Source organism: Mus caroli, chromosome 1, assembly GCF_900094665.2.
Source record: "Mus caroli chromosome 1, CAROLI_EIJ_v1.1, whole genome shotgun sequence".
NCBI classification, from domain to species: domain Eukaryota; kingdom Metazoa; phylum Chordata; class Mammalia; order Rodentia; family Muridae; genus Mus; species Mus caroli.
In genome coordinates, this window is record NC_034570.1 from 26628613 (window position 1) to 26639865 (window position 11253).

An 11253-nucleotide genomic window follows, 5' to 3' on the forward strand; every position below is an offset into this window, starting at 1 on the left:
TGCCTGGGCCACTCCTACTTCACCAGCCAGCACTCATGATCATGTCCTCATGATCCACCTAACCCAAGGTGTCTCCTCCTCTCTGCTCTCTTCCTTGTGGTATCCCCTCAGAGCTCAAGCCCAGCAAAGAAAGCCCTAATTTCTTCTCTTCTGCCCAGCTACGGGCTGTTGGTATATTTATTTGACCAATAGTATTAAATTAAGGAGCAAGGTTACATAGCATCACTTGATATATTTGAGGATTTCCTCATCCCTCACGCAACCAGATCTTGGGGATCTGTATTTAGCACTACAATACATAGCAACAGTCCAAACATCACCACTAACCAAGATACTATTTGCAAGTGATACCTTCTGGGAAAGGGAACATTATCCAGTAGAGTGTAACTAGGTACATAGGCTGCTTGCATGCTGAGGAGTAGTTCATCAGAACAGAATTTGATGCAGTTTATTCAGTGCAGAGAAGAGAGATGCAGCTTTATCCCAAGTCTGAGGAATGGCTTCCTCAGTGAGGATAATACTGCCTTTTTTGCCTTGAATGCAAAAGGAAATTCTGGTCTTTCTTCTCTTAGTTCTCCAGACAATTAATTAACAGAAAAATTGTTTCACTTTTCCCCCAATGAATTGTTAGTTTAAAACTTTTAAACACAGTATCATTGGCATAGCCATATTGTTCAAATTCATAGTTTAATATTTTATTGTTGAAGTGCCTATAATACTCAATTACAAGTTGAAGAATAATGTGCTTGAGACAGACTTCAGATAGATATATATGTTTACTTGCTGATACTATCAAGTATAATATGAATACTTCATTCAATACAATGAAACCTTCCTTTTATACCCACGATTATTAAGTATATTATTTTCTTGGCTTATTTGATATATAACATAGAATGGTTTACCTTCAACTAGTAAGAATTTAAGAATTTTAAATACCATTGGCAATAAGTCTTGATTGACTTTTATATAGCTTTCAAGTAACTTCATACTGTTTAATTTCATAATATATTATAGTGGATAACATATTTTAGGTTTATAATAGTTTTTTTTTTAATTACACTCCCAACTTTTTAAATTGAATTTGTGGTGTGTGTGTGTGTGTGTGTGTGTGTGTGTGTGTGCTAGTACATGTATACTTAATAATGGTATGGGATTGTTTTTTTAAAAAGGTAAATAATTTGGGGGATGGTAGGAAATTAATCCAATATATACACATTTCACCGTTTTCTGACAAAAGTTGCTACTAATTCTAAGTATTAATATTAAGGCAAGATACATGTTCTCGGAACAGGTTTCCTGATTTCATGTAACAACATGTTGGGCCTAACTAGGTCAAAATCTACAGCCTAATGGAAAGACCTGAGCCTGCCTCGCTGGCTCGGGCTTCCATATTAGGGTGACTCAGCACAACCTGCTTAAGCCTGCCTTTGCCTAGCAACCACTGATGTATCAGTTTCTTATAGACCCCATGAGATCACTCCACATCCCTTGTCATCTCACACCACCCCACATGTCATTTCACCCCATACCCCTATCCCCACCTCCTTGCCCTGTCTATATAAGCAGATTGCTGCCACATTAAAGCCAGTTCCTGTTTCAACAAGACTCCTGACTAGGTGTGTTTCTTTTGGGCCAATAACACTCATCATCTTGCTCAGCCCCAGACAGACCCTGCTGGACCGGGTTCTCTCCTCTCATCTGGACCTGACAGCAAAGAGCTGAACCCCCCCCATACCTTCCCCCTCACACTGCTTTTATAAGTGTGTTCCCCCATCCATCCACCCTCTCCTGCCTCCCTGCCCTCAAATTCCCCTACACCGGGGCATCCAGCTTTCACACGACCAAGGTTCTTTCCTCCGATTGATGCCCCACAGACAAGGCCATCCTCTGCAACATATGTGACTAGAGCGCTGGGTCCCCCCATATGTACTCCTTGGATGGTGGTTTAGTCCCTGAGAACTCTGGGGGAGGTCTGGTTGGTTAACATTATTGTACTTCCTACAGGGTTGCAAATCCCTTCAGCTCCTTCAGTCCTCTCTCTAACTCCTCCCTTGGGGACCCTATTGGGACCCTGTGCTCAGACCAATGGTTGGCTGCGAGCATCCACCTCTGTACTTGTCAGGCTGACAGAGTCTCCATCAGGCTCTTGTCAGCATGCACTTCTTGGCATCCACAATAGTACCTGGGTTTGGTGACTGTATATGGGATGGATCCCTGGGTGGGGCAGTCTTTGGGTGGTCTTTCCTTCAGTCTTTGCACCACACTTTGTCACTGTATTAGCTCCTGTGAGTATTTTGTTCCATCTTCTAAGAAGCACTGAAGCATCCACCATTTGGTCTTCCTTCTTCTTGAGCTTCATGTGGTCTGTGAATTGTATCTTGGGTATTTCGAGCTTTGGGGTTAATATCCACTTATCATGTGTATTACCATGTGTATTCTTTTGTAATTGGGTTACCTCACTAAGGATGATATTTTCTAATTCCATTCATTTGCCTAAGAATTGCATGAAGTCATGGTTTTTAATAGCTGAGTAGTACTTCACTGTTTAAATGTACCACATTTTCTGTATCCATTCCTCTGTTGAAGGATATCTGGTTTCTTTCCAGCTTCTGGCTATTATAAATAAGGCTGTTTTGAACATAGTGGAGCATATGTCCTTTTTGTATGTTGTAGAATTTTTTGGGTATATGGCCAGAAATGGTATAGCTGGTGCCTCGGGTTGTACTATGCCCCATTTTCTGAAAAAACACCAAATTGATTTCCAGAATGGTTGTACCAGCTTGAAATCCCACTAGCAATGGAGGAGTGTTCCTCATTGTCCACATCTTTGCCAGCATCTGCTGTCACCTGAGGTTTTTTGTTTTTTGTTTTTAGGTTTTTTTAGCCAACTTGACTGGTATGAGAAGGAATCTCAGGGTTGTTTTGATTTGCATTTCCCTGATGACTAAGGATGTTGAACATTTTTTCAGGTGCTTCTCAGCCCTTTGGCCATTCAGTATTCCTCAGTTGAGAATTCTTTGTTTAGCTCTCTACCTCATTTCTAAATGGGGTTATTTGTTTCTCTAGACTCTAACTTGTTGAGTTCTTTGTATAAACTCAAATGATCATTCACCATAAGCAAATATTTCTTAGTATTTGTGTGACTCAGGGATATCCATAGAAACAGGACAGAGTGGAGAAAAAGTAAGTAAAGGGAAGGAGGGAGGGAGAGAGACAAAGGAGAGAGTCTAGTTTTTTATGGAGCTATGTAGGCTGAAAAATCGTGTCTTTTGTCAAAGTCTACAAGCTGCGAAAATAGTAATAAATATTCAAAATATACATTATAGATATTTTATGTAGTATATCACATAATATATAGCATGTAACATATAATGTATAATGTATACTATATAGCATATATTTTATAATGTTTAACTTATAGTATATAGCTAAAGATAATATATAAAACAATAACACATAATGTATAACATATACTGTATAATGCATAGATACATAAGCCACACTATAATATACAATACATGATATAAAATAACATAACACATAGTAATCTAACAAATAACATTATCTATAAAACATATAATATATCTTTTTATACATGATGATATATGATATATGATAAATATATATTTAAATAAATAAACATTTGTTTATATATAATATATAATAAATGATTAAAATAATAAAATAAAATAATTTAAAGGTGATGGTGTGGTGGGGTAAACTTCAGTCCAAAAGCTGCAGATTGAAGACTCATGGAAAGTAATGTTTTATTTTTATTTCAAAGGCAAGAAAACTTGATGCCCTCTATAAGGCAGCTCAGCAGCAGGATTTCCCCACTTGTTTCTTAAAGGCTCTGTGAGGATCTTTTCAGGCCTTAAACTGATTGAATGGGAAACAAATTAGGAAGGCAGTCTTCTTCCACATACCAGTTTGCATCTCATTCTCACTTATGATTCACTATTACAGAGTTCTGAGCTCTGATCAGGTCAAGTTGACACGTGATATTAACAATCTTGTGTTCTTTGGCTAATTGAAACACCCTGGTGAGCAAAGTCTACTTTCCAACTCTAAGTACTTATTTGTGGTTTATGGGGCACAATCTAGGTGTTTTCACAGTGACATATTGACTTATTAATTTAAGACTTACAGTGTAGGAACACATGAGGCATTTCAACATTGTTTCAAGAAAAAGACTGGTCATCTTAATTTTATTGACTTCAGGAAGTATGAATGACTTTGTGCCCTCTTCTATTCCATTTCTTGCTCTTTCAGCAACATTGCCCACGATTTTGGCAGGTGGTCTACTTGAAAAGGAAAACTATGACAAGTTGAAACATATTTGAGGACTTGGTAAGGAGCTAAAGGATCGAGTTTTCAGGTAGTTCAATTATTGTCATTATTCCTTGCTAGGGCAAACAAATTCTTCAATAATATCAGAGGTCCCTGACACATCCTAGCACAGTTCTAGGGAATTTGGTATCACTGGGAGAGGCAAGGAATGAAGAAATGACCGACTGACTGACTGACTTACTGACTGAGAGACAGACAGACAGACATAGATGTGGTCGGGTATATTGGTTTCTATGCTGGAGAAACCTCATCACCAGAGAAGCTCAGTGTGTTTATTATATAGAGTTACACTAGAAGGTGGGGGTGTTATATACAAATAAACAAGGATTTTATTTTAAAAGCTGGTTATGGATGCAGGGTTAGCTAATCTTAGTACAGGCTCTGTAGCAGACTTCAGGATCTAAAAATCTGGGGGAAAATCTATGTTGGCAATGTTCTGCACACATTACGTACAATGATACACAGATCCGAATGGAAGGGTTTGCCATTTCTCTCTGACCTTTGCCCCAGGGGAACACTTCAGTATTTTCCCCATAGGTCCTAGGCTATGGTTCTAATATGGCTGGGACTATGTAAAAATGCATATTCACCCAGCAGTGCATTCACCTACGCCTTCCTATAAGTGCCTCTTTTGATCCTACTAAGCAGTATTTGTCCCTGAGGCATTTGCTTTAATACTTACTGATGTCTGGACATTCCTTTTATACACTGCACATGCTCTACCCAGAGCATCTCTATGGACAGTTAGCTTTCTTTATAGGAAATATAGTTTATGATTAAAGGTAAACACAGAACTCATTAACTGTAACAGTGAAGCTGAAATGTCTGGGAAATCCTAGAATGTGGAGTATTTTAGGGAATATAAAAATTACCAGTAACTATGCAGTTAAATCTTTAAATATTGATGATCTAATCTTTGAAGATAAAAGCTTTGGCTGACCCAAGCTTGTGCCCTGACTTTGAAAGAAATGACCATTCTACTGATCATAAAAGATATTTGCTATACACATCTGATAGGGCCCAATTGTAGTGTTTACTTAGAGCAAATCCATATTCTGTTCAACTGCAGTGACTTCATGTTTTCAGTTTAAGCATTGATGTTTAAGCAGAGGTCAGGTACATCTGGTTGGAAATACTGATAATCTCTACACTGATAATGAACTTCTTTGTGTTTCCTGCACAGCCCATGTGCAAGCTCATTCACTTCACAGGCTCATTCTAACATCTCTGTGAATCACTTTCTTATCTTAAAATCCTCATTCGTCCTTCTTAGACACTTCTCAGGCAGAAGTTACTCTCACCCAGAGGAAACTTCTTTTTTTCACATCCTTCAGTGAGGTGTGCTAGCTAATATTACTGCAGTGCCCATGCATATGTACAGACACTTAGGGCTCTCTTGTTTCATGTAGTAGTAATGGTAGGAAATTATGACTGAGATAGTTTTCTGTTCTGCCTAAATAGTACATGGTAAAGGGATTGATAAAGAAATAGATTGCATACTATTTAGCTCTAAAGAAAATATAATCAGAAAATTTGCAGAAAAATGAATAGATTTAGGATGTGTAATATTAATCCAGGTTACACAATGCACATAATTCATATTATCCCTCATATAAGGAAACTAGCCAATTCTATCTATCTATCTATCTATCTATCTATCTATCTATCTATCTATCTATCTATCTATCTACCATATCATATATATATATATATATATATGTATATATATATATATGAATGTACATGTTTAAATAGCTTAAGATGTAGAAAAGAGAGCAAGAATGGCTAAATATTAGGGGATGAAGAAGAAGTGAATGTCTTTTATAACTGTACAGAAGTTCAGTAAATGTTATTGTCTTCAAGTCTGTTTAATTTTGTTACATGTTAATTTGGATTCTCTCTCCAAATTAGCCCTTTAGTTTGGCTAAGGATTTATCTATCTTGTTGATTTTCTCAAAGAACCAACTTTTGGTTTCGTTAATTCTTTGTAGAGTTCTCTTTGTTTTTAATTGGCCATGAATGGAAGGTACTTAGTGATAAGTAGATATTAGCATAAAGTACAGAATACCTACAATAGAATCCATAGAAGGTAAGAAGTTCAACAAGAAGGAAAGCCCAGGTAAAGACATTTCAATCCCACTTAGAAGGGGGAACAAAATAATCATGGCAGGCAGACAGAAAGAGGGACCTGGATATGAAAGGGGAGGAGGACTGGTAAAGGTGGGAGGATTGGTATGGGGGGAGAAAAGATAGAAGCCCAGAGAGCCAGGAGAATGAATGGAAATATTCAGCTGCTGGACTTGGGGTCAGGGGGAGCCTCTAGAAAGTCCCAGAGACCTGGGATGTGAGAGACTCCCAAGAATATATTAGGAAGGATGACCATAGCTAAAATGTCCAACAGTGAGGATGGATCCTGAAGGGATCACCTCCAGTAGATAGAGAGGGCTCCCAGTGGAGGGAAGGGGTTTACCAAATTACCTTCAAATCACTGTTCCATTTTTGCCCCTGCATTTCTACTAGACAGTAATAATTCTGGGTCAAAATTTTGAAAAGTGTGTCCACTTTAAAAGAAGCGTTCCTTCACATGTTTGCCCCAGTAAAACAAAATCCAACTGACCCAGAATTGTTCCTGTCTAAAAGAAATGCAGGGGCAAATATGGAGCAGAGATTGAAGTAATCCATCCCATGGGTGGGCACCAAACCATGACACTATTAATGAAGCTATATTGTGCTTGCAGACAGCAGCCTAGCATGGCTGTCTTCTGAGAGACTCTACCAACTGATGACTGAGACAGATGCAGATACTTGACAGGCAACCTTTGGACTGATGTCAGGAACCCCTACTGAAGATTTAGGGGCAGGATTGAAGGAACTGAATGGTATTGCAGCCCCATAGGACCAACAGTGTCAACTAACCCTGACCCCTAGGGGTTCCCAGAGATTAAACCACCAACCAAAGTTCATACATAGTGTGATCCATGCCCCAACACATATGTAGCAGAGGACTGCCTTGTCTGGCCTCAGTGGGAGAGGATGCACCTAATCCTGGAGAAAGTTGATGCCCCAGAGTAGGTGGTTGTGGGAGGGGGTGAAGGTGGGAGGATGACTGAGGGGGTTGTGGGGGACTGGGGGTGGGGAAGCACCCTCTCAGAAGCAAATGGGTAGGGAGATGGAATGAAGGACTCTTGGAGGGGGAACCAGAAAGGGGGGCAACATTTGGCATGTAAACAAAAATTTAAAAAAGATGTAATTTCAAAAAAAATATTCAACATCCTTGGTGAAGTAGAAACTTAAGGGTTCTGTGGAAAAGTCAGTTGGATTGTGTTTTACCGGGGCAAACATATGAAGGAACTTATTTTTTTAAAGTGGACAGAGGTGTGAAAAGCTAAGGCAGACATGTGCAGGAATGTTTCTCTGAAGCAGAAACAGGAGAGAGGACTTTCTGCTAAAGCAAACACGTAAAGGACATGTGATGAAAGATTCTTTGCTAACATGTATTGGTCTGCCTTACCTTGCATAGTTGAACTTCATTTGTCATGACACTATAGAGAGGAAAGAACTGAAAAGCTTGTGGTGGTATGCTACAGTTTGTTGCCACTTCCAAGGACTTGGGCTGATTGGATGCATATGCTGAGGCAAGGCATGTGGAGGACACATGATGTTTGGAGGGTATAAATAGGACCCACAGAGTGATGGAGACAGAGCTTGGCTTGCTGGTACAGCTAGCTCCCACTTGTGTGTCACACATTTTCACTGATCTTTGCTTTCCTGAGAGAGGCACAGCTAAGAACTTCTCCTAGTGTCTCTCCTACAGACTTGAGCTGAGACTGAGGCCCGGCTGTCTCTGCTAGGACATGTCATCTCTGTTGCTAACTGGACTCTACCAAACTGGAATTCTGGAATATCTGTGAAGTGTTTGTGAATGGATCGAGCTGCCACTGTCTACTAACTGCTGATTTCCAGACAACACAGATGGGAGTTGCTACAATGAACCTTTCTAAACAGGTCCATTTCTGCTGTATCCTTTTTTCCCCCACTACCTCTGGTGGGTGATGGTTACATGGAAGGTTAAAGCATTTAAGAACCATAATTAAAAATGGGTTTGAAACAATTAAAGTTACAGTTGGTCATCAGGGAAATGCAAATAAAAACAACTGAAATTCCTCTTACATCCATCAGAATGCCTAAGATCAAAAACTCAAGTGGCAGCTCCTTCTAGCAATTCCTCCATTGCTGATGATAGTGCAAACTCATAGAACAACTTTGGAAACAGATTTTGCAGTTTATCAGTAAATCAGGAATAGTCCTACTTTATGACATAGCTACACTACTCCTAAGTATATACCAAAAAGATGATCTACCATATAAGAAAGATACTTTGCTCCACTATGTTTATATCAGCTTTATTAATAATAGCCAGTAACTGGAAACAACCTAGATGTCCCTCAACCAAAAGATGGATAAAGAAAATGTGGTACATCTACACAATGGGATATTTCTCAACTATTAGAAAATAGTTGAGAATCATGAAATGTGCAAGTAAATGGTTGGAACTTGAAAAGATCACCCTCAGTGAGGTAACCCAGACCCTGAAAGACACATATGGTTTGTGTTCACTTATAAGTGAAATAATAGCCATAAAGTACAGAATAAGCATGCTACCATTCACAGACCAGAAAAACTAAGTGTCAAGGATGGCCCAAGGGAAGATGCTTGTTACTCACTGAGAAAGGAAAATAAAGAGACATCAGTGGTGGATAAAGAGAGAAAACTCATGGTAAAGGGGGTGGGAAGAGGAACAGGAGGCATCAAGTGTGTGGAGGAGAGAAGGAGAGAGATCTTAGAGAGAGATCTAGAATTGATGTGGGAGAGGATAGAAAATTAGGACAATGGAAACTCCCAGGAAATTATGAATGTGGCCATAACTAATAAGACTCCTAGTAGTAGGCTTTTGTGGAACCTTAAATGCCCACCTCCTGTAACCAGGCAAGAATTTCAATGGAGGGATGGGGACAGAAACTTAGCCACAAAACCTTTGACTCACAATTTGATCTGAAGAAAAATGGGCAGGGATAAAGAGGGAGAAGAAATTGAGGGAGTGGCCAATCAATTATTGGCCCAACTTGAGACCCATGCTCTGATAGAGAATTCACCACAGACACTATAAATGATACTCTGCTATACTTGCAGAAAGGAGCCTAGCATAACTGTCCTCAGAGAGGATTCACAGAGCAGCTGATGGAAACAGATGCAAAGAGCAAAGGTGGGTTGATATCCATGAAGGCCTACTTCTCTCTGAAGAAAATGAGAGAGGGGAATGGGGGGAAGGGAAGGGAGAGGGAAGGACTGAAAGGAGAGGAAGGAGGGGACACTGAGATTGGGATGTAGAGTAATTAAGTTAATTAATGAAAAAAGGTGTTTTACTTTTTAAAAGACTATAATACAGTTGCAACATCTCATTACTTTTCTACCTCTAAATCTCTCACTGTCCTTTCTTTTAAGTTCATGGCCTCTTTTCATTACTATATATATAATTATATATTTATTGTGAATTTATATATAATATATGAAATATATATAACACATTTATTATTTATATTATTATACATTATTATTTTATATATAATACATAACATGTCATATTATATTTTATATAATGTAAATATAATTTTAAATAATATAAATATTATATATTGTACATTATATAATTTTACATGTTATATTACATATAAAATTATGCACATAAATATATTAGATACTATATTATTAAGAAATTATATATCATATATCATAACCATATATCATATATTACATATGATACTTTATATATAAAATTTAATAAACATAAATTTTATTATATATATAAAATATATATTTATTAAATAACATATAAAATATAAATGTTATACAAAGTATATAATATATGTATAAATTTCAATTAATATAATACACAATATTTATGATATAATTATGTTTCATATAAAACAGTTAAATATGTAATATACTATATATTATATATAATATATAAATAAATACATAAATAAGGATAACCTCTTCAGTCTATATGATGTTATTAATATGTATATATTTTCAGGGTTGAGTATTTGCTATTAGATAATCAATTGGTATGCTGTCCCATAGGAAGACTATTTCTCCATCTCATAGCATTCTGTAGTTTTGTATTGTTCTTTGTAAGGCTAATGGCTTTCACCATTCACATTAGAATGTCTATTGTTGTTACCTTGTTAATGTTTTGCTAAGGTCTGACATGGGAAGACAATGCAAAGGTCCCTCCATCTCTATCTGGTACTCTTGCTGAAGTCCTTTCAGATTTAACTAGAGTTTGATCTCTTGATGAAGGATTCTGTAGAAAATTGCTCATCTTTATTTTAGGAACCCACTCAGTGTCAAGAAAATTTAAAATAGGAAATTAGAGAGAGAAAGTGCATTTTTTTTATTCAAAGCTACTGTTGTATAGGATAAGACTATTTCGTCACCGCTGTATGTGACAAAGAAAATAACTGTAGGTGCAACATTTTCAAGAGCAACTAGCCCTGAGCATTCCTTACTTTGATGTAGCAGGTATCTCTGTGTCACCATATACACAGGAGCCAATGAAGTAAAGAAAGAGCTACAGGGATAGATAGTTTTAAAAGTAAATATTATGTACTGGGCTAAAGAACTCCTGATTTCAGAAATTTCTCCTGTTTTTTTCCCCACTATAGTATGGACAGAAATGAATGGTAAAGCTAAAATGATTACTTAATATGTAACTCCAATACAACTTTAAATTCTTATCGTTATACCAGTACCATGCAGTTTTTATCACAATTGCTCTGTAGTACAGCTTTAGGTCAGGCATGGTGATTCCACCAGAGGTTCTTTTATCCTTGAGAAGAG

General features: G+C 37.6%; 1 pseudogene; it reads left to right on the forward strand.

Moving 5' to 3' along the window:
* Nucleotides 1-8879: 8879 nt before the first annotated feature.
* The window catches only part of LOC110286930, a 7130-nt pseudogene continuing 4756 nt past the window's right edge, over nt 8880-11253 (forward strand).